Genomic DNA, 21,166 nt, shown 5'->3' on the forward strand with positions numbered 1-21,166 from the left:
TTTCGTGTCAGCCTACAAACTCCCCGACCACCGACTGCACTCAGCGATTATAGCGCCGCCCTGTTGCGATTTGTTTACCTTAAGTTCATTGTTTTTGTGTTCAACGAGATCCCTCTTGGTTTTTCATAGAATTAAAAACGGGGGTTTGCCTTGGGTGTTGTAGAGGTAACAAGGCCGAGAAAGCCGAGAGAAAGCTGTGGTGAAAGAAGTGACTAATGCAAATTCATCCGCATTCTGCTACTTAAGCAGCAGGGGGCCGATGACTTTCGTAATTATATAAGAATGCATGAAATATGCATTTTGGAGCTGCTGAAAATCGTCAAATCATCCTTGAGGAAAAATAATACTATCGTGAGGGAGGCTGTAAGCTGCGACGAGAGGCTGTTAGATACACTATGATTTGTAGCCACTGGCAGAAATTAAGAGGACCTCAAATTCAGTACTGTTGTATCACCACCACTTTTAACTAAATGATTCCTGAAACTAGGAACGTGACTTATAGTTGAGAGAGGAAATACATCATTGTGAAGGAAAATAAATAAAAGACGTTGATCTAAACGTTATTGACGTATTTATGTACTAAGCATAAAAGATAGCCTGTAAGTTTAAAAAACTCATTTTAAATTCGAAGAAGAAAGACTACACTTGGTGACGGCTCACGTCATCTAATAAATATAACACCAGAAATATAAAAATCGAAACATTTAGCAACTGTTAGATCTGTAACAATAAATCCCACACTTTGCTCTTCACAGTAGAGGGCTTGAATATAGGCTGGACTTTTTTTTAACACCGATAACAATGAAGCAACCATATTTTATGAACTAAGGTCCACTGAATGTCAATACTTCGGTTTTTAAATTTCATTTCCGCTAAGTATCTGGAATGAAGCCTAAAAACAGAAATACAGAAGGTCGACGGAGTCTTATTTTCTCTACGTGCCACAAGAAACCGTTATGGATTCTTTAAGACATGAAATGAGTGCATTTCTTTCATCTATATTGCCATACAAATCTCAACCCGTGAGCCACAAACATCTGCAGTCTCTAAATTTCTCCAGAAACTCTTTGCTTTAAACTCCCTCAGAATAGGCTTTGGAAGACCCAACGGTACCGACCGGCCGCCGTGTCATCCTCACCCTACAGGCCTCACTGGATGCAGATATGGAGGGGCATGTGGTCAGCACACCGCTCTCCCGGCCGTATGTGAGATTGCGACACCGGAGCCGCTACTTCTCAATGAAGTAACTCCTCAGTTTGCCTCACAAGGGCTGAGTGCATCCCGCTTGCCAACAGCGCTCGGCAGAGTGGATGGTCACCTATCCAAGTGCTAGCCAGCCCGACAGCGCTTAACTGGTAAGGAGAAATAAATGAAACAAAAGATGTTTGTGTAAACTTCATTTCACAATAGATTAGATGCCAAGAGCCGCTCGGGTTCATATGATCTATTGTGGCATCATGTGATGTAATAAGCCCAATACTTCTGAAGAATATATTTTTACAAATATAGAAACCATGATCGAGGGATAATAAGCTTTTATTTGCAAGTGGTTGGCTGATTTTTCAATCCATTACAAAAAAGTGTGTCACTTTGACCTTCACAGCATGAAGGCTTGGATGAAGACTGCATTTTCTTAATGCTTATAATAATGAAGCAAGTATAATTTGTGAATAAACCGCCATCTACTGTCAGTATCTCGGTTTTTAGTTTCTACTTCAAATAAGTATGGGAAATAAAGCATAAAAACCGAAATACAGAAAGTCGACGGGTTTTTATTCATAAAATATACAGGGTGGTCCATTGGTCATGACCGGGCAAAATATCTCACGAAATAAGCGTCAAACAAAAAAACAACAAAGAACGAAGCTTGTCTAGCTTGAAGGGGGAAACCAGATCGCGCTATGGTTGGCTCGCTAGATGGCGCTGCCATAGGTCAAACGGATGTCAACTGCGCTGTTTTAAAATAGAAACCCACATTTTTTATTAAATATACGTCCAGCACGTTAAGAAATATGAATGTTTTAGTTGGGTTTTTAAAATTAAAATACAGAACGTAGGTACGTTTTAACATTTTATATTGGTTGTTCCAATGTGATACATGCAGACAGGACGACATAAGATAAGCAGTATCGATGGACGCTTAAAAAATTTGCACACTGCACACAACAGTTTACTAGTTATTCTCAAAGGACTGGAAACAACGATACGATGAGGAAGGAGCTTGATAAAACAGGGAATGAATAAAGTGGGAATACCTGTTTCAATATTTATGACTCACTCGGATCACCGGTCGCTGTAAACAAGTTCCAATGTGATACATGTTCCTTTCTGAACTTAATGTTCCTGAGAACGCATGCAGTTACAGCTTGATTACCTGTAAATACCACATTAATGCAATAAATGCTCAAAATGATGTCCGTCAACCTCAATGCATTTGGCAATACGTGTAACGACATTTCTCTCAACAGCGAGTAGTTCGCCTTCCGTAATGTTCGCACATGCATTGACAATGCGCTGACGCATGTTGTCAGGCGTCGGCGGTGGATCACGATAACAAATATCCTTCAACTTTCCCCTCAGAAAGATATCCGGGGACGTCAGATCTGGTGAACGTGCGGATCAATCCACCTGTCATGAAATATGCTGTTCAATACCGCTTCAACCGCACGTGAGCTATGTGCCGGACATCCATCATGTTGGAAGCACATCGCCATTCTGTCATACAGTGAAACATCTTGTTGTAACATACTCAGCATACATTGCACCATTTAGATTGCCATCGATAAAGTGGGGGCCAATTATCCTTCCTCCCATAATGCCGCACCATACAGTAACCCGTCAATGTCGCTGATGTTCCACTTGTCGCAGCCATCGTGGATTTTCCGTTGCCCAATAGTGCATATTATGCCGGTTTACGTTACCGCTGTTGGTGAATGACGCTTCCTCGCTAAATAGAACACGTACAAAAAATCTGTCATCGTCCCGTAATTTCTCTTGTGCCCAGTGGCACAACTGTACACGACGTTCAGAGTCGTCGCCATGCAATTCCTGGTGCATAGAAATATGGTACGGGTGCAATGGATGTTGATGTAGTCTTCTGAACACCGACGTTTTTGAGATTCCCGATTCTCGCGCAATTTGTGTGCTACTGATGTGCGGATTAGCCGCGACAGCAGCTAAAACACCTACTTGGGCATCATCATTTGTTGCAGGTCATTGTTGACGTTTCACATGTGGCTGAACACTTCCTGTTTCCTTAAATAACGTAACTGTCCGGCGAACGTTCCGGACACTTGGATGATGCCGTCCAGGATACTGAGCAGCATACATAGCACACGCCAGTTGGGCATTTTGATCACAATAGACATACATCAACGCGATAGCGACCTTTTCCGCAATTGGTAAACAGTCCATTTTAACACCGGTAATGTATCACGAAGCATATACCGTCCGCACTGGCGGAATGTTACGTGATTCCACGTACTTATGCACTTACAACTATTACAGCGCCATCTATCAAAAAGCGAAAAAAGGTGGTCCAACTAAAACATTCGTATTTCTTTTCGTACTACACGAATAAGTAATAAAAATGGGGTTGCTATTTAAAAAAAACGCAGTTTATATCCGTTTGAGCTATGGTAGCGCCATCTAGTGGGCCAACCATAGCTTCATCTTGTTTCCCCCTTCAAGCTAGATAAGTTTCGTTCTTTGTAGTTTTTTCGTTTGATGCTTGTTTCGTGTGATATTTGGCCCGGTCGCTATCAATGGACCACCCTGTATAATTTTTACTCTCTATATGCCACATAAACAATTAAAAAATTAAACAAATGTTTTATTTCTTGGATCTCTATTGCTATCCTCGTCGCACGGCTTGTCCCGTAAAACATCTCTAGTCTTTAAATTTCTTCAGAAACTCTGTCGAAGTTTCATCCGCCTCTTACTCTGTAGCGCGCAGTAACGAAAGACAAACTCTTGCCGGGCGGTTGGCATGACAGCACTGCACACGGCAGAGTTTGTTGGGTGAATTGGAGGGGGCGACGGCTGTCGTGAGGTCATACTCACCTGATATCCCGACAAGGAAAGTCCGTCGATTGGTCGGTCAAAACGCCTACACGCGTCCACTTTCTCTTTCGGTTGATTTCTGTGTGGGGGCCCTTAAGAAAATATTTACACCTGAACTAGAAATAGCTGAAAGGGGAGTGTAATCAGTTTCGCGTATCGCCCGCAGACAGCGCTCATCGTACGGCCAGCATGTAGTTCACATTCCAGCCAGACGAGCATTTCCGAGTACACAGACTGCGCGAGGGCTTTTCGCGTTTCTGGTTTCCTGTTGCTGGCAGCTTGTTTACAGCGACCGGTGATCCGAGTGAGTCATAAATATTGAAACAGGTATTCCCACTTTATTCATTCCCTGTTTTATCAAGCTCCTTCCTCATCGTATCGTTGTTTCCAGTCCTTTGAGAATAACTAGTCGTAAACTGTTGTGTGCAGTGTGCAAATTTTTTAAGCGTCCATCGTTACTGCTTATCTTATGTCCTCCTGTCTGCATGTAGAATCGGACGTCCGCATATTGCTTGCATAAGTTAAGTTTCTCGTGACGTACAGTAACTAATCTTGATGCTCATTGTCAAACGTTTCTATTTTTGTTGGAAATGACCGCAGTTATTTCGTCTATTGAAGTGGACAACGTTCTTTTAGTACTATGACAACAAACAAGGTCAGATGACTGTGCAATAAAATGGGATACTTGTAATAAAAGTGCTCGGCAGAATTTTTAAATTACCTGGAATGCAAACTGTCGGCCGTGCGTAAGGACAAGCGCTGTTTTGACCAAATTAGTCGTCAGCTTAAATACTCATCATTTCTAAAGTAAGTGTAGTGTCCTGATCTTCTGTAAGCAATGTGCAAATCACTTTGCGATTTCAATATTTGTCCACTTTAGAAGAATTGAAATTTCACATTAATTTTTGACCTTTCCTCGAAAGTAGCTTCTCCTTGAAACAGAAGCGCAGAGAGAATGAATTTAGTTAGGTTAGCTTGGAATTTGGTATTTCACAGTTAAGTATTCGCCGATATAAGCTCCAGTAACGGTTATTCAGACATGTGTGCTTATGTATTAACGTTATTTACCAATATTTAAATAACAGTTCCTCTAACGTAACTAGAAACACACAGCTCAAATAACAGATAGAAAGAAAGAACAGAAATAGTAAGATACTAGTGACCACATTAACATGTCAAATTTGAAAAAACAGCAGGCCTGAATTAAATAAATTATTGAATTATAATGATATAAAGCATCAAGTTATTTCGCAAATTATAGTAATGCAAATTGCTGAAATTTCAATCTTTGAAATTGTACGTTAGTTAACTGTTTGATGCAACATCACTTTTGGACTAGGTGTAGGATTGTATTTAAGATTGTGATATCGGTCAAATGAAGTGTTGGAAAGTTCACTTCCAGTAAAAATATTGACACTTAAAAATTTCACTGGTCCGTGTCCTAGTACAGATTTAATGGCAACATATATCTTGCCTCAAGATAACGAAGACGAGGTGCAGACGACCATGTACCGCCGCTCGTGTTTCCTCTACTGGTCACTCCACGGAGCTACCCCAGACATATTTGTAATCGGCTCATAACGGCCGTTCAACGAATAATTAAACTGCATCCATTGAGCTACTTTCTTCACAACCATGGAGCGCTGCCAGTTTCTCAAAGAGCTTTAAAATAAGTCTGCAGAACCTCTCACATCAGAGGCCATGCCTTCCACATCTGTTTCTTGTTTCTTTCCCGAACTTAACTCACGCACCATGCTTCGCCAGATCCCCTAGACATCACTAACGTTCTTTGATGTCAGATGAACTTTATACGTTTGCATTATACATCTGGCCCCTTAATAAGAAACATTTCGTTTTTACAACAAATATAAATACAATTTTAATTTTTAATGATAAAAGAAACAACTTTTTACGTCAACGAAAACCGAAAATCATACTTCTTGCGTATTCGCTATCGATTCATAAACTTGTCTCTTAACCTGTGCATTACTTCTTGCGATCGTAGCGGAAAATTTTATGTATCACAGAGATTGTGTACACATATTTATTTAATATTCTATTATAGTATAACTGCGGTTTCGTATTTTTAAAGTCATTTACAAAAGATATGTTTCAATTTGGAATGCCATTGTTCCTCAGCAGTGTAAATTTGTTTCAGTTTTCATTTTTAATCACGGCCTTACTTATTTTTATTTTACTGTATATTTTAGTTATCTGCGACTGACAAATGTTCGCATAATGCACTTGTTTCATATTCGCAATTTCCTTTGTAATCTCTGATATTTGAAAAGAAAGTGACTTCTTTCCATGTAAAGGAGAATAGAGCAAGCGTGTTTGTGGCGCTGTGAGTGGTTCAATTCCGTGTTTGTACAGATTGCGTTCCTATGTTGTTGGAAGTAATGCTGTTTCCTTTTACTAACCATTTGGTCTCCTTTTACCTAGGGATCTGAAATAAATTTAATCTTGGGGACATATCATGCTTAGTTTTTGTACAATATGTTCTATTCGGGCTTTGTCACATGAATATTATCTACGTAGCTTCTATAATAAACTATTTTCTTGTTGGTACAGAAATCCTTTAAGCAGAAGTCAATAATTTTTAAAGCACTTTTTATGTTCTGACAGGACAGTATTTGCATATTTTCCATTTGGGTCAAGTAATAGTAAAGGGAGACACCAGTGACTGATTAGGCTTTTGCCCTCTTCCCACTGGCGAACTGCCTCCTACAGGGCAGTACGAGGAGCGGTCTCCGATCGTGGGACATCTCATCAGCAATTTATCGATCCCTCCAGCCATTATCTGCCAACAGATTAAGGGTTACGTTACCGCTACTTTATTCAAGCAGCTCATGTGGACTCAGCTGCGTTGCCCACACTACATCAGAAAAACGTCTGAGCTATAGGGAATGGAACACGGGTCTTTCCACACTGAACTCAGCGATGCTAACCGTTTTTCCCCTTCTTCCTTTCAATCTGCGTCTTCGTCATTTTTCTTGAGACAGTTCTGTGCGGATGTCATATGACATCTCTGAGAGCTTCAGAACTACGGAATGACTGGCTGCTCGTTGCCCGATAACGCCTTGTTAGCGTGCCGGCGAATATTCCGCTTGGAGGCGGTCGTGGAGGATTAGTTTGTTGATACATCATTTGCTCTGTACGTTAATAAGAATACGACCCATTAGCCTTTGTAATTTGACACAGTTTTGCTTAAACACATTACTGCATCATATTTGTTTAGACACGCTGTGACCCCACATGTTACAATGTGATTGTTTTTAAGCAATTAGAAAAGATTTCGTAGTAATGATTTGTTTTATTTTTCTGTCAGTTACATGTTAAGACCAATGATGGTCAAAAATAGTAAGCTCTAAACATATGGAATCGGTTGTGCACGGCATATTATTTAAAAAGGTGTACAATAAAATAAATTGTTTCATTCTAGAGTAATTTCGTCGGCTGTATCTGTACATCTTTTTCAACTTCAAAGACGAAAAGCAATTCATCGTTAGCAGACAGAGCTTTGCGATGGGACTTTACATTTTTCACTATTTTCAAAACTCCACCGTAATTTCTGTTGCTTAAGCCTAATCAGGCCCGGATCTAGCGGCGGAGAGCGCGGTTTCAAACCGCGGTATCTGACCCGTGCAGCAGTTTCAGGGGGCGCCAAATTCACAGTCTTTATGAAAACGAACCTTGTTTCACACAGCACCTAGAATCCAGCGCACGTTGGCCTATTGATTATCCGTATGATTTTCGAACACATTCGTGTTGGTTTTTAAACATTGTGGAACACATTCTAAGTTGATTTCCAAACCAATCTTAAGTTGATTTTTGAATACGTGCACAGTGAACATAATGTGTCTGCCAGGGGAATCCCCGTCGCATTATAGTAATATAAAACTTCCTGCAGACAAAAGGGGACGGGGCTATACGAACTGAAATGAATAAAACCAAATGAGTGAATGCCAATCGCTGTTGTTTATGACTGAGAATAAGCTTCGCTATACTTCTTAGCGAAACCATAGATTCAGACTACCAGAGGGGAAGTAAAGGACTAACAGGTGAGAAAGATTAGAGATTATGTTCTTAGTGTATCCAACGAAATGAAATTTTGACAAATATTTTGCCACATCGCCAGATTGCCAAGGGCCAGTTGTACAGTCCCCAGTTAGCAGCTGCTTAATTCTGTTCTCGGAACAGCTCGGAAAACGCCTTGTACGATCAGGTAATAACGCCTAACCGGAAAATAAGAGGAATAAGTGAACTGGTGATTGTGGCGGGAAAATTGGAAATTTGTGGTAAATTCTATTGGACCAAACTGATAAGGTGCTAGGCACACACACTACTTAATCTAACATAAACTAACTTAGGCTAAGGACACACACACACACACACACACACACACACACACACACACACACACACACACACACACACACACACACACACGCGCGCGCCGTCAGGGAGGACTCAAACCTCCGGCGGGGGACTGGGGCAGACACGCGAACCGTGGCAAGGCCCCCCAGTCCGTGCGGCTGTGGCAGGATTAGTGAAGCTAACTGGAGGATAAATTTTGACAATGGCAGGAATAGCTACAAAATCAGTGATGGCAGGATTGTTTTAAAAACGAGGAAGGAGAAGAAACAGGGACATCGTAAAAATTATATGGAAGAATATGACGATTCCAAATTTATATTAGAATTTCGTACTTCTACTACTTTTCGATCTCATCTTTGAGACACTGAATGAAACGTAAAACTGTTTTCTAACATGAAAGTTTTTACTTGTAAAAGGCATTCGATATTGCTACTTTCTGTCGTGTTATTTATGTAAATCACGTACATAAAAAAGAGCATATTTGCCAAAACAGTCTCGCTTATTTGGTGTGTGTTAAAATTGCAGAAATATTATAAAGGGCTATTTCGTTTTATCTGGCAGACAGTGACGAAATAGACGTAATCAGATATAAAAACCACGCCTGTCTTGAGTACTATTTTCAGTATTAGCAAACGACGTTTTCATTTTTCATGTAGCTAAACATTGGATGAACTTTGATGAGGTAATAGATTCTCTCGCATAAAGGAAAGCACGCCGTGTAAAGCGATAAAAGATTACAGTAAAAGAAAATGCTGGGACCGAAGGATTCAAGAAATGGGTGCTCTCTTGCTCGTCTCCTGTCTTGACTGCTTTTATGTTTCCTATATTTAATTTTATGTCATACAAAAGAGAAAGTTATTAGATAACGGGCATATTTTCTGAAGAGCTCTTATTCTTCCATTCACAAATAGTCCCACCCGTTACTGATTTGAGTTTTATTGAGGGGGGGTAGGATGTTAAAGTGGCCGACTGGGAGCAGGAGAAGCACCACAGATTATTTTAATTTTCACTGTCCTGAATATAGGTTTGATGGCTTCAGTTACAAAATATATACGTTTGAATTCCACATAGCGAAATACAGTGACGTCCGAGAGAAGAATGCTGTGTGGAGAGCCGTGGCACTGCTCTTAGGCAAACTTAAGACCAAATATCATGTCTTACATTTCCTCGAACACATGTTTTATATATCAAACTCTTCAGGAAGGTGTGTGCTACAAAATGAACATACATTTGAAAAATCTATTTTTTTTAATTTTTGAAGTCCATCTCACAACTATCTGGTGGGGGCGGGGGGGGGGGGGGGGGGGAGACGGAAGCGGAAGGGGACGGCGCTACCATCAAGTTTTTTGCACCGGTTCGGAAATATCCTAGATCTGGGGGCTGATCCTAATAATTCAGTGCACTTGTCCCTAACAACCACAGCTTCTTACTGACTCGGCCCAGCTTACTTCTCTGCATATCATTTTGCAACTCGTATTCCTGTCCTCAGACTCGCTCATTGGAACACGTTTCATGAGCCTTGTGAACAGAGATCTTTCATAACAAATGCTTCTTCTACTATGTAAACGTAGCTCTCCCTTTCCATAAATTGGTTCACTTCATCTCCACAAAATTGTCTCCTTGCTGCGTCTTTGCCCCTTACGTAGATCCAGTTGTATAGCATATGATGTGTGCGGTTAGTCGATGTCCGTTAAGACGCCCTCTATTGCCGGCCGAAGTGACCGATCGGTTCTAGGCGCTTCTGTCTGGAACCTCGCTACCGCTACGGTCGCAGGTTCGAATCCTGCCTCGGGCATGGATGTGTGTGATGTCCTTAGGTTAGTTAGGTTTAACTAGTTCTAAGTTCTAGGGGACTAATGACCTCAGAAGTTGAGTCCCATAGTGCTCAGAGCCATTTGAACCTTTTTTTTCAGTGTAGGGGGATACATGTTAGTTTTGACCCTGAGCGGATGAATTAGATCATGTCCTTTAGTCAAACTTCGTCTGCCTCTTGGAAAAGTATATCCTTTCACGTAATAGAATCGTCACGCTTAGAGAGAAATACGATTTATCTTAATCAAATTGATGTGACTGGTTTCTGCGAACAGTGATGGACTTAACTGAAGTTTGTACATTTATTGAAATATATGCTTTTTCAGATAATAACGTCCTCCAGTTGCATTGGCTTCTAAATTCAGTTCAATAAAATGAACGTGAATGGGCTATGGTGGTAAAACATCTCATAAGATGATGTAGTTTAGAGTTCTTAGAATTTATTAGTAAAAATTGCATATTAAGCTAAAGTAGCACTACTATTTTTGTCACTGTGCTTAAGCTACGTCATTCTACATTGATATTACAGAAATCTATGCGATTCCGGCGGATATTTGACAGGAAATAATTCACGGTCTTGTCGAAATCCATACGACACCGTTGTCGTCAATGGCTTACGAGCGACTGTCAAGCCTAGTTTACACGGAAACGCTACGTTGCAACACTTGTTTCTTGAAACCAACGTAGAGGAACTAGTTTCGTACATGTCGACATCAGTTTAAAGTTCAGTTTAGACTTTTTATGTGTACCGAAGCGTCATTTCCATCTTCGAAATGTAAACTTTGGCAGCTGCATTACTAAAGGTGAATTCAGGTTTGCCTACTTAAAATCAGTACAAAACATAAAGAGTAAACTTGTTTGAATTCGTGACGGGACAAAAAGAAAGTTAACTCTGGTACTCGGCTACGAAACATTGGTAGGTTACTCCAGAAACTGCTTCAACCACCTAATAATTGCGTCATATCAGTTACGTTTTTTAACAAGGTTCAGAACGCTATAAGGAAAGAAAATTCACCAACACGTGAAGCATTCTCTTCTGAACACACTGGAGTCGCATTCGGGAGGACGACGGTTCAATCCCGCGTCCATCCATCCTGATTTAGGTTTCCCGTGATTTCCCTAAATCGCTCCAGGCAAATGCCGGGATGGTTCCTTTGAAAGGGCACGGCCGACTTGCTTCCCCGTCCTTCCCTAATCCGATGAGACTATTAACCTCGCTGTCTGGTCTTCTCCCCCAACACCACACAACACATTCTCGTCTGAACTAAAATTGGCAAACACATAGCTTTTGTTTTTGTCCAGTCGAGATTTTTATTCGCCGTTGCTGTAGGATCTACACCTCGTCCTAAGGTCCACAATTTCCTACAATATTTTTTTCTGTAGTTTGTAAAACCTATAAAGTTTTTAGCTCTGTAAATGCAAAATTTTGTATTTCCACTGTTAATTCCACATTGTATTCTTTGGCTACCTTACGCATGTGCGCAGCTGATCTTTTAGTGAAACCACTACGTTTAGCCTAGCTTCATATTGACCGGAGAGCATCTACAGAATTTTCAAAATGTAGAAATGTGTTAATATTTTTTACAAAATGTGTTTCGGTAGGTAACTCCGACATATTCCGTTCTATTTTCAAGTGCAACAATGCGTCGCAAATTTTTCTCGTAATAATCATCATTACATCCGAAAAGCACTTAGAGATGGCATAACTTTGCGGAAACCAATAGTTTTCTCAGATCCACACTCAGTCGCATTTATTGAAACGACATCTAACTTATAATCACAAGCAACTAATAGTCCAATGTCTTAAAAGTGGAACGGCCGGGAACTGAATATTTTTACTAACGACTTTGGCTACTGCAGGTCACAATGCCTGGATGACATTTGACGTGCTACTACATGGTCACAAATCAATGTCAGTAGCTTAGCCATCAGATTAGGATTTACACTAAACGAAATTTTATAAAATCTTCGTTTATCCACAAACATCTGTTTTAAAATATACACAAAAAATATACACAGAAAACCTACTTTACAAGCTTCAGTATTTTCAAACTCGTTGACAATGCCATTAATTTCAGTATGGGTATCGTTTTCAGTACTAATCAATTGGTTACTCTACTTTGCAGCATCATCGACCAGAGGTAATTGTTTATTACCTCCAATTTACAGAAAAATCTGTCACTGTTAACCAGCGTGTCGCTAATTTTAGGTAACCTATGAAAGCTATCGGTAGACCTGGAAAACCATAAAATTAAATTTTTTTTGGAAATAAAGAAAATCAGGCTGGCCAAACAGGCTACATGGAAACCGCTTATGGTGAGCGGGTTCTCTGAAACGGACCTGCGTTCAGTATTACGCCGCAAGGTTTTTCAGCTTTGGGAGACGGAATGGCGTGCGTGCGATTAAGGAAACTACGAATTTGTGGAAGACCTGCGTGCGCGCCTCTCGCGGGACTGTTTTTCACTGTTTCCTCCGCATTGGCCCCACGTGGCTGACGCATGGTTGGTTACCTCCTCAGTCCCGAGGACCCACCTCGGTGTCGCTGTGGGTCACGAATTGCTAGACTTCCCACTTTTAGTCGGCGTTGGGCGACAGTGTCTCAACATCAGCTTTAGTCTTACGTTTATTCGTGAGGGTGAGTTTTATCATTTGCTCTAAGTTTGAGCGCATGTCCTTTGTCCCTCTGTGTCCTCCACCCTAGCGCTTTCGGAGTGGAGGTTTTAATGTGTTGCAGTGTGGTTGCTTTTTCCTTTCTATCCTCGTGGTCAGCCAGCCATGGTAACCTGCTTTCTTGTTTTAACCTACCTGTTTCTTGCGTCTTTGTGGTTTTCTTGTCCCATTTTGTCCATTATGTGTTTATTGCTCTTCAGTCATTGATGTGGTTTTCCCTCTCATTCTGTTTTGTTTGGAAGTCCCATTGTCTTATTCTCATACTTGTGGAATTGTTTCATTAGGAACTAGGTACCGATGACCTCGTAGTTCGGTCCCTCCCCCTCCCCCTCCCCTCCTCCCCACTGTCGTATGGTGCAACCACCATCGGTTCTCTGGGACCAAGGTTACTCATCCTATTTCCGGCCTGACCGTAGCAGATGATGTCATTGTGGACCCCATTGCCGCGGAGATCGTTCTTCCGGCAGCGTGCGGCACCGAAACTCTGAGATGCCCAGAAATGCCTCACACAGAGAGCATCGCTGGGTGCGCCTGAGAACTACAGCACCAAGAAGAATCGCTTCGCTTCTCGACTTCTGGCAAGATCAATGTGTAGTTTTTTAATTAAAAAAAAAACAGATGGGAGGTAAGGAAAGGATAGGTACTTTATTTCATTTTCTATAATAAAAAGCCCCACAACATGGCTGCTTACAGCCGACCAGCTGTTCCTATAAAACGGCCTCCTTAACCTGTAGAATAACGTAGCAGGAGAGTAGGGCTACAAAATTAGCTCTACTTAGAAACATAATGCGGAAGGGAATGCTGTGCATGAAATTTACCATCTTCATGGAGAATTTCATAATATATATCAACTACGAGCACCACCTGACAAATTCTTCGAAAACACGTGAATGGGCAGAGGCGCATTCGACTATCTCATGAATAAACTAAAGGCGAATGCTTTTCACATGTTTGAAAACTATTAACAGCCGATAAATGCGGAAGAATGAGTATCTTAAAAATAAAAAAATGAGCATAGCAAACTAGAGTTAACTGTGGTCTAACAAGAGCGTTCCCAGTGCAGGCACGGTAGCTCAGCATGTTCGGTCAGAGGGTTAGACGCCCTCTGCAAAAGAAAAAAAAATCAGTAAATAGATCAACGAAGCACTTGAAAGGGTATAGTGGGACGTCCGTCCCGAACAAATGGATCGAAAAATAACGAACAAAATGAGATCAAAAAAGTATGAAACTGCAGCTACGAAAAGGTTCTGGGTTCGATCCCAGCATCTTCTTATTTCTTAACTGATTCAGTTCTGAATACCAAGTTTTATGTATACTATTTACACTGCATTGCTAAGTATATTTTTAAGGTCTTGCAAAAGTACTCGATCTTTAAGTGCGTACACACCTATCCCAGTACATCACACACATTAAATTCCTAATAAATTAAAATGAACAACTATGAAATTCCGTAGATATTTGATGTTGCGAGCGTAATTCATCATCGATCAGTGTTAAGGCCAAGCGTTTCAGTTAATTTTTGAGAAGAAAGTCAGATATTTTGTGAAATTTGTCTAAAAGTATGAAATAAAAAAATATTTGGGAGCAGCTTGATGCACCTCATTTCCTGTTCATCATTCAAAGGCATGTAGAACGTTTCTCTGTTCTATTCATTTCTTTAACACAAATCATTTCACAAAAAAATTGGACCGACTTTTTTCATTTTTTACTTTAAAGTTTTATTCAGAAAGCATGATCTTACTGACTCCTCGTTTGCCTTCCTAACATCTCCTCGAAAATCCTAACTTTGGTACTTGATTCGAAGGAAGCCTTCTTCACATTTAAATACCGCACCAATGTATCTTTTGATGTGCGAAATAGCTTGACCTTCAGCAGATGAACTTTGACACTTCATTTACATAGCTTGGCAGCAGCTTTTCGTGGTTATATTTCAATTTTTCCTTAACTCATTAATTACGTTTTCCCTAATTACTCTGATTATTTCAAGCAGTTAAATATCTTCATGCAAAACTAGACCTCACGCTAGTCACCTTGATACCCCGTTTGCTTGTTTCGCTCTCTTTGTTTGGCTATGAAAATTGGGACAAAACCTCACGATGTAATTCATAGGAAGTCTTGTTTTCGCTCTGCTCAAACGTTTAAAAACCTATCGAGTGTTAATCAGACGATAAAATAGTCCTTTCTGCGTGCTGCCATTTCCAAAACACGTCGTTTCTATGTCTTGAACCGTGTATGAGATTCGACGATTTTTACGAGGACTTCATCCCAGAAGCGCAGCGGATATAACAACCAGTACTTCAAGAATGGTCTCATCTTTAAATACAGTTTAGATATATGGGTTTCATTTCCTGCGCAGTAATGTATGGCCTTAAATGAGCTATACGGAAAGTCTATGCAATGTGACTTACCTCTGCAGATTCTAAAAATTTCGTGCAGCCATGTAATCAGTTTTGTGCAGCACAGTAAGTAATACGAGTGACGAAAATAAATTCAGACCTTTATCGAGCAAAGATATCGAGTTATAAGATGCGAAAGAATCAAATTTTTTCACCGGGTAGTTTTCTTGAAATTTGATAAATATTTCAAAGCTGCCGTCGCGTCCGCTCCATAGCTTTGCCGAGAAGTCACAAGGCTGTCGCTCCCACTGTCGCGCGTGCTGCAGCAACAAGATCCAAACACGGTTGAACCCAAACGTCGCTGGTTGTAGCAGAAGACGGGAAGCGCCACGGACGTGGCCACACTTTTGTAACCGTACCAGCAGTGGTGTTCCGTCGTCCGAAACATTCGCGCGCTGTCGGTCGCTTCTGTCGCTTACATAGGACGCGACGTAAGGAGTAAGGGCCGTCCGGAGTGGCCGAGCGGTTCTAGGTGCTACAGTCTGGAACCTTCGTATACTCGTCTGCACGGCCTCAACTCCATACAACATCGAGGTTTACGTCTTGCGATCGGAGCGTTTTATGCTAGTCCCGTCGAGTCTTCATGCTGAAGCCGGTGAACTGCCACTCACCTACCGGCGCGATATACTGCTTTGTCGGTAATCCTATCGGCTACTGTCAATGCCCGACCACCCGTCTTAACGTTCCTTATTGACGATTCTCTCGACCGTCAATACGGGTTGTATGTCTCTGCCCTGCTACCCCCTGGAGTTCGCTTTCGTCGCCTCCTTCAACACCTTGATTTTTCACTTCCTGCAACCTTTAGAGTGGGCGACAGCCACACGCCACCTTGGCTCCAGGCTCAGGTTCGCATTCACCTTGACCTCCGCTCGCTCCCAAAGGAGGTTACCCCCGGTTCGGTATACCACTCCCGTTTTGTCGAACTTCGTTCGAAGTTCATTAATATGACCTTCATTTATACAGATGGCTCTAAGACCAGTGACTGGGTTGGGTGTTCTTTTATTGTCGGGGCACAAAGTTTCAAATACTGGCTCCATGGCCGTTGTTCGGTCTTCACAGCTGAGCTCTTTGCCCTCTACCAGGCTGTTCTTTACATCTGCCGCCACCGACATTCTGCTTATGTCATCTGCTCCGACTTCCTGAGCGCCATCCAGAGCCTCATTGATCAGTAGGAGGTTCACCCTTTCGTGCACCGGATCCAACGTTCTCTTCAGCAGCTGGTAGAAGACAGTTCTCCGGTTAGCTTTATGTGGGTTTCTGGCCATGTCGGTATCCCTGGGAACGAAGCTGCAGATGCCGCCGCCAAGGCTGCGGTCCTCCAGCCTCGGGCAGCTTCTTGTTGTGTCCTTTCATCAGATTGTAGCAGGGTCATTTGTCGGCGCATTTTATCGCTGTGGCATGCCGATTGGGCTGCGCTTACGGACAACAAGCTTCGTGCCTTGAAACCTCTTCCCGCGGCTTGGACGTCCTCCTCACGTCCTTCTCGGCGGAAGGAGGTCGTTTTGGCCCGGCTACGAATTCGACACTGCCGGTTCAGTCATCGCCATCTGCTGGCGGCTGCGTCGGCGCCGTTCTACCCATGTGGGCAATTGCTGACGGTCCGCCACATTTTAACGTCCTGTCCGGATTTTAATACACTGCGTCTTGATCTTGGCCTGCCATGTACTCTGGATGCCATCTTAGCGGATGACCCAGGAGCAGCTGCTCGCGTTCTTCGTTTTATCAACTTGACAAACCTGTAAGGTCGTTTGATTATGCTGTTTCTTGTTTTTTTTTTTTTAATCTTCTGCCTGTTTGTATTTTATAGTATTGTCTCTTTTAGTTGCTGATTTAACCTCGTGTGTCGCGGTGCATTTCTAACTTAGTCTGGGCGCTAATGACCATTGTAGTTGTGCGCCCTAAAACCAAAAAAAAAAAAAAAGTCTGTAACCGCGCGACTGCTACGGTCGCAGGTTAGAATCCTGCCTCGGGCATGGGTGTGAATGTGATGTCCTTAGGTTAGTTAGGTTTAAGTATTTCTAAGTTCTAGGGGACTGGTGACCTCAGCAGTTAAGTCCCATAGTGCTCAGAGCCATTTGAACATTTTAAGGAGTAAAGCAGCACATATGGAAGCATAGGATAGAACATTAGTGGAAAAACTGTTGAATGCGTCCGTGGAATTATTTAATCAGTCGGGGCCATTAACTGCAACACCGCTTGTTCGGCACCATATTGACTAAGGAAGTGATTAGGACTTTCGAAGAGCGGGTATGGAGCCGTAAATCTAACCGACAACGTCATCGCCGGGGGCCATTATGCCGTGACACAAACTGCTTTGTTTTCCCCTCCGCGCACAAAAGGATTCGTTAACATAACCCACTAACTTACATGGTACTAAGACCACACTTTCACATCATGCGCCCTTTCCTGCACTTGTCTGCAGGTAATTTTCATTCTCCTAGCAAAATCGTTCGCTGACGACGGGGCCTTGCGTAACTCAAAGGGCGAAGGTATCTTGCACCAAAAAATTACTAATAATCTAGTGCTTTGTGAACTTTAGAGTAGGCCAATAAGACGTCCCAATTGTTATGCAGGGCATTTATGTAAAAACTCAACATTTTCGCAATTGTTCTGCGCGACCGTTAGCCTGAGGATGCACAGCGATAGTCGGTAATTTTTCAGTGCGTAACAGCCTGCATAGCTGTTGCATTAATTCCATCAACACATTTGCACCCTCGTCCGTGATCATGATTTCATGTGTCCCAAACCGAAGTATACACTGCCTCACTAGTGCCTAAGCCACAGTCTTGGCTTGCTGGTCTGGTAAAGCTATCACTGAGAACCGCTACAAAAGACTGTTGAGCGGACTGCATTTAACGTTAAGTACCTATTGTCGACTAGCAAAGCTTTGTTTTACTTCATCTCTCAACGCCTGGATGACATTTGACGATCTACTACATGGTCACAAATCAATGTCCGTAGCTTAGCCATCAGACCATATGAAAGAATAAGGAAATAATAATCACCAAAATTTGTTAAACGCGCGACGTATGAGGATACAGACAAACCCAACCTATCCATAGCCGGGGTGCGAGCACTGCACTAGCTGATATTCAAGTGAGGCTGACTTGCTAATCCAGCCCTAAAATATAAAAAAAATTATTGCGAGGTTAATTTTATTTTAGGATTTGCACAAAAGCACATTTTATAGAATCTTCGTTTACCCAAAAACATGTAATACAAACATGTATAGTCTGTTTTAAAACTAACAAAAAATATACACTCCTGGAAATTGAAAAAAGAACACATTGACACCGGTGTGTCAGACCCACCATACTTGCGTCTCACGCGGTCTGCAATTCCAGCACGAACGCTGGCCCAACTGAGGCGCCAGGTGGAAATGGCATGGCAAGCCGTTCCACAGGACTACATCCAGCATCTCTACGATCGTCTCCATGGGAGAATAGCAGCCTGCATTGCTGCGAAAGGTGGATATACACTGTACTAGTACCGACATTGTGCATACTCTGTTGCCTGTGTCTATGTGCCTGTGGTTCTGTCAGAGTGATCATGTGATGTATCTGACCCCAGAAATGTGTCAATAAAGTTACCCCTTCCTGGGACAATGAATTCACGGTGTTCTTATTTCAATTTCCAGGAGTGTACATAGAGAAGCTACTTTCCAAGCTTCTCTATTTTCAAACTCGATGACAATGACATTAATTTCAGTATGGGTATCGTTTTCAGAACTTATCAATTGGTTACTCTACATTGCCAGATCGTCGATCAGAGCTAATGTTTATTATTTTAAATTTATAGAAAAATCTGTCACTGTTAACTAGCATGTCGGTAATTTTAGATAACTTCTGAAAGCTATCGATAGACCTGAAAAATCTGAAATTAAATTTTTTTTTGGAAATAAAACAAATCAGAACATCTAGCAGTGTTATCATCAAAGAAGAATAGTAAACGGTCTATGTCATTAAAGAGTCGTTTCGATCAGTATCGGAGTTAAAGCTGTTGTTCAGTTTGTTTTGTTAATTTGAACAGAGCCTTTGTCCTTCTTTCTTCTGAATCTAATTTTTTCCCGAAATTCTCTTGCTCTCTGTCTTCACACAAATAGAAAGGTCGATTTCGACTTTTTCTGCGTCATCGCGAGATGCCATCCCAGCCAGCTCACCACTCTTCGGTGAGTTCATACCTGGCTACCATGAGGTCTGAGCATTTGCAGAACCTCTTCTCTTTCTGTGCTGTATGTCTGCCGTCCTGCTTTTCTTTGCTCTACCCCCCTCGGGGTACATGTCTACTATGCAATTGGGAAAGTATTCTGAAGTTCTAATAGCCTGATATCAGAACAGCCTCGTGTCTGTTTTCTTTTTCTTTCTCCCAACCCCCCTCTACCCCCCTCTCCCCCCCTCCCCCCCACTTACTGTCCCCCCACTTACTCTCCCCCCCCACTTACTCTCCCCCCCACTTACTCTCCCCCCACTTACCCTCTCCCCCCACTTACCCTCTCCCCCCCACTTACCCTCTCCCCCCCCACTTACCCTCCCCCCCCACTTACCCTCTCCCCCCACTTACCCTCTCCCCCCCACTTACCCTCTCCCCCCCACTTACCCTCTCCCCCCCACTTACCCTCTCCCCCCCACTTACCCTCTCCCCCCCACTTACCCTCTCCCCCCCACTTACCCTCTCCCCCCCACTTACCCTCTCCCCCCCACTTACCCTCTCCCCCCCACTTACCCTCTCCCCCCACTTACCCTCTCCCCCCCCACTTACCCTCTCCCCCCCACTTACCCTCTCCCCCCCACTTACCCTCTCCCCCCCACTTACCCTCTCCCCCCCTCCACTTACCCTCTCCCCCCCTCCACTTACCCTCCCCCCCTCCACTTACCCTCCCCCCTCCACTTACCCTCTCCCCCCCCACTTACCCTCTCCCCCCCACTTACCCTCTCCCCCCCACTTACCCTCTCCCCCCCCACTTACCCTCTCCCCCCCACTTACCCTCTCCCCCCCACTTACCCTCTCCCCCCCCACTTACCCTCTCCCCCCCCACTTACCCTCTCCCCCCCCCACTTACCCTCTCCCCCCCCACTTACCCTCTCCCCCCCCCACTTACCCTCTCCCCCCCACTTATCCTCTCCCCCCCACTTACCCTCTCCCCCCCACTTACCCTCTCCCCCCCACTTACCCTCTCCCCCCCACTTACCCTCTCCCCCCCACTTACCCTCTCCCCCCCACTTACCCTCTCCCCCCCACTTACCCTCTCCCCCCCACTTACCCTCTCCCCCCCACTTACCCTCTCCCCCCCACTTACCCTCTCCCCCCCACTTACCCTCTCCCCCCCACTTACCCTCTCCCCCCCACTTACCCTCTCCCCCCCACTTACCCTCTCCCCCCCACTTACCCTCTCCCCCCCACTTACCCTCTCCCCCCCACTTACCCTCTCCCCCCCACTTACCCTCTCCCCCCCACTTACCCTCTCCCCCCCACTTACCCTCTCCCCCCCACTTACCCTCTCCCCCCCACTTACCCTCTCCCCCCCACTTACCCTCTCCCCCCCACTTACCCTCTCCCCCCCACTTACCCTCTCCCCCCCACTTACCCTCTCCCCCCCACTTACCCTCTCCCCCCCACTTACCCTCTCCCCCCCACTTACCCTCTCCCCCCCACTTACCCTCTCCCCCCCACTTACCCTCTCCCCCCCACTTACCCTCTCCCCCCCCACTTACCCTCTCCCCCCCCACTTACCCTCTCCCCCCCCCACTTACCCTCTCCCCCCCCACTTACCCTCTCCCCCCCCCACTTACCCTCTCCCCCCCCCACTTACCCTCTCCCCCCCCCCACTTACCCTCTCCCCCGCCACTTAG

At 43.6% G+C, this 21,166-nt stretch overlaps 1 protein-coding gene across 1 annotated transcript in view; it reads left to right on the plus strand.

Moving 5' to 3' along the window:
- The first annotated feature begins 4,283 nt into the window (after positions 1-4,283).
- Positions 4,284-21,166, plus strand: part of LOC126356286 (facilitated trehalose transporter Tret1-like) — a 130,061-nt gene continuing 113,178 nt past the window's right edge. The window contains exon 1 of the mRNA XM_050007165.1: positions 4,284-4,389. The gene's annotated coding sequence lies outside the window, so the exon portion shown is untranslated. The remainder of the gene's footprint in view (positions 4,390-21,166) is intronic.

The sequence above is a fragment of the Schistocerca gregaria genome, chromosome 3 (genome assembly GCF_023897955.1).
Source record: "Schistocerca gregaria isolate iqSchGreg1 chromosome 3, iqSchGreg1.2, whole genome shotgun sequence".
In the NCBI taxonomy this organism is placed as follows: Eukaryota; Metazoa; Arthropoda; class Insecta; order Orthoptera; family Acrididae; genus Schistocerca; species Schistocerca gregaria.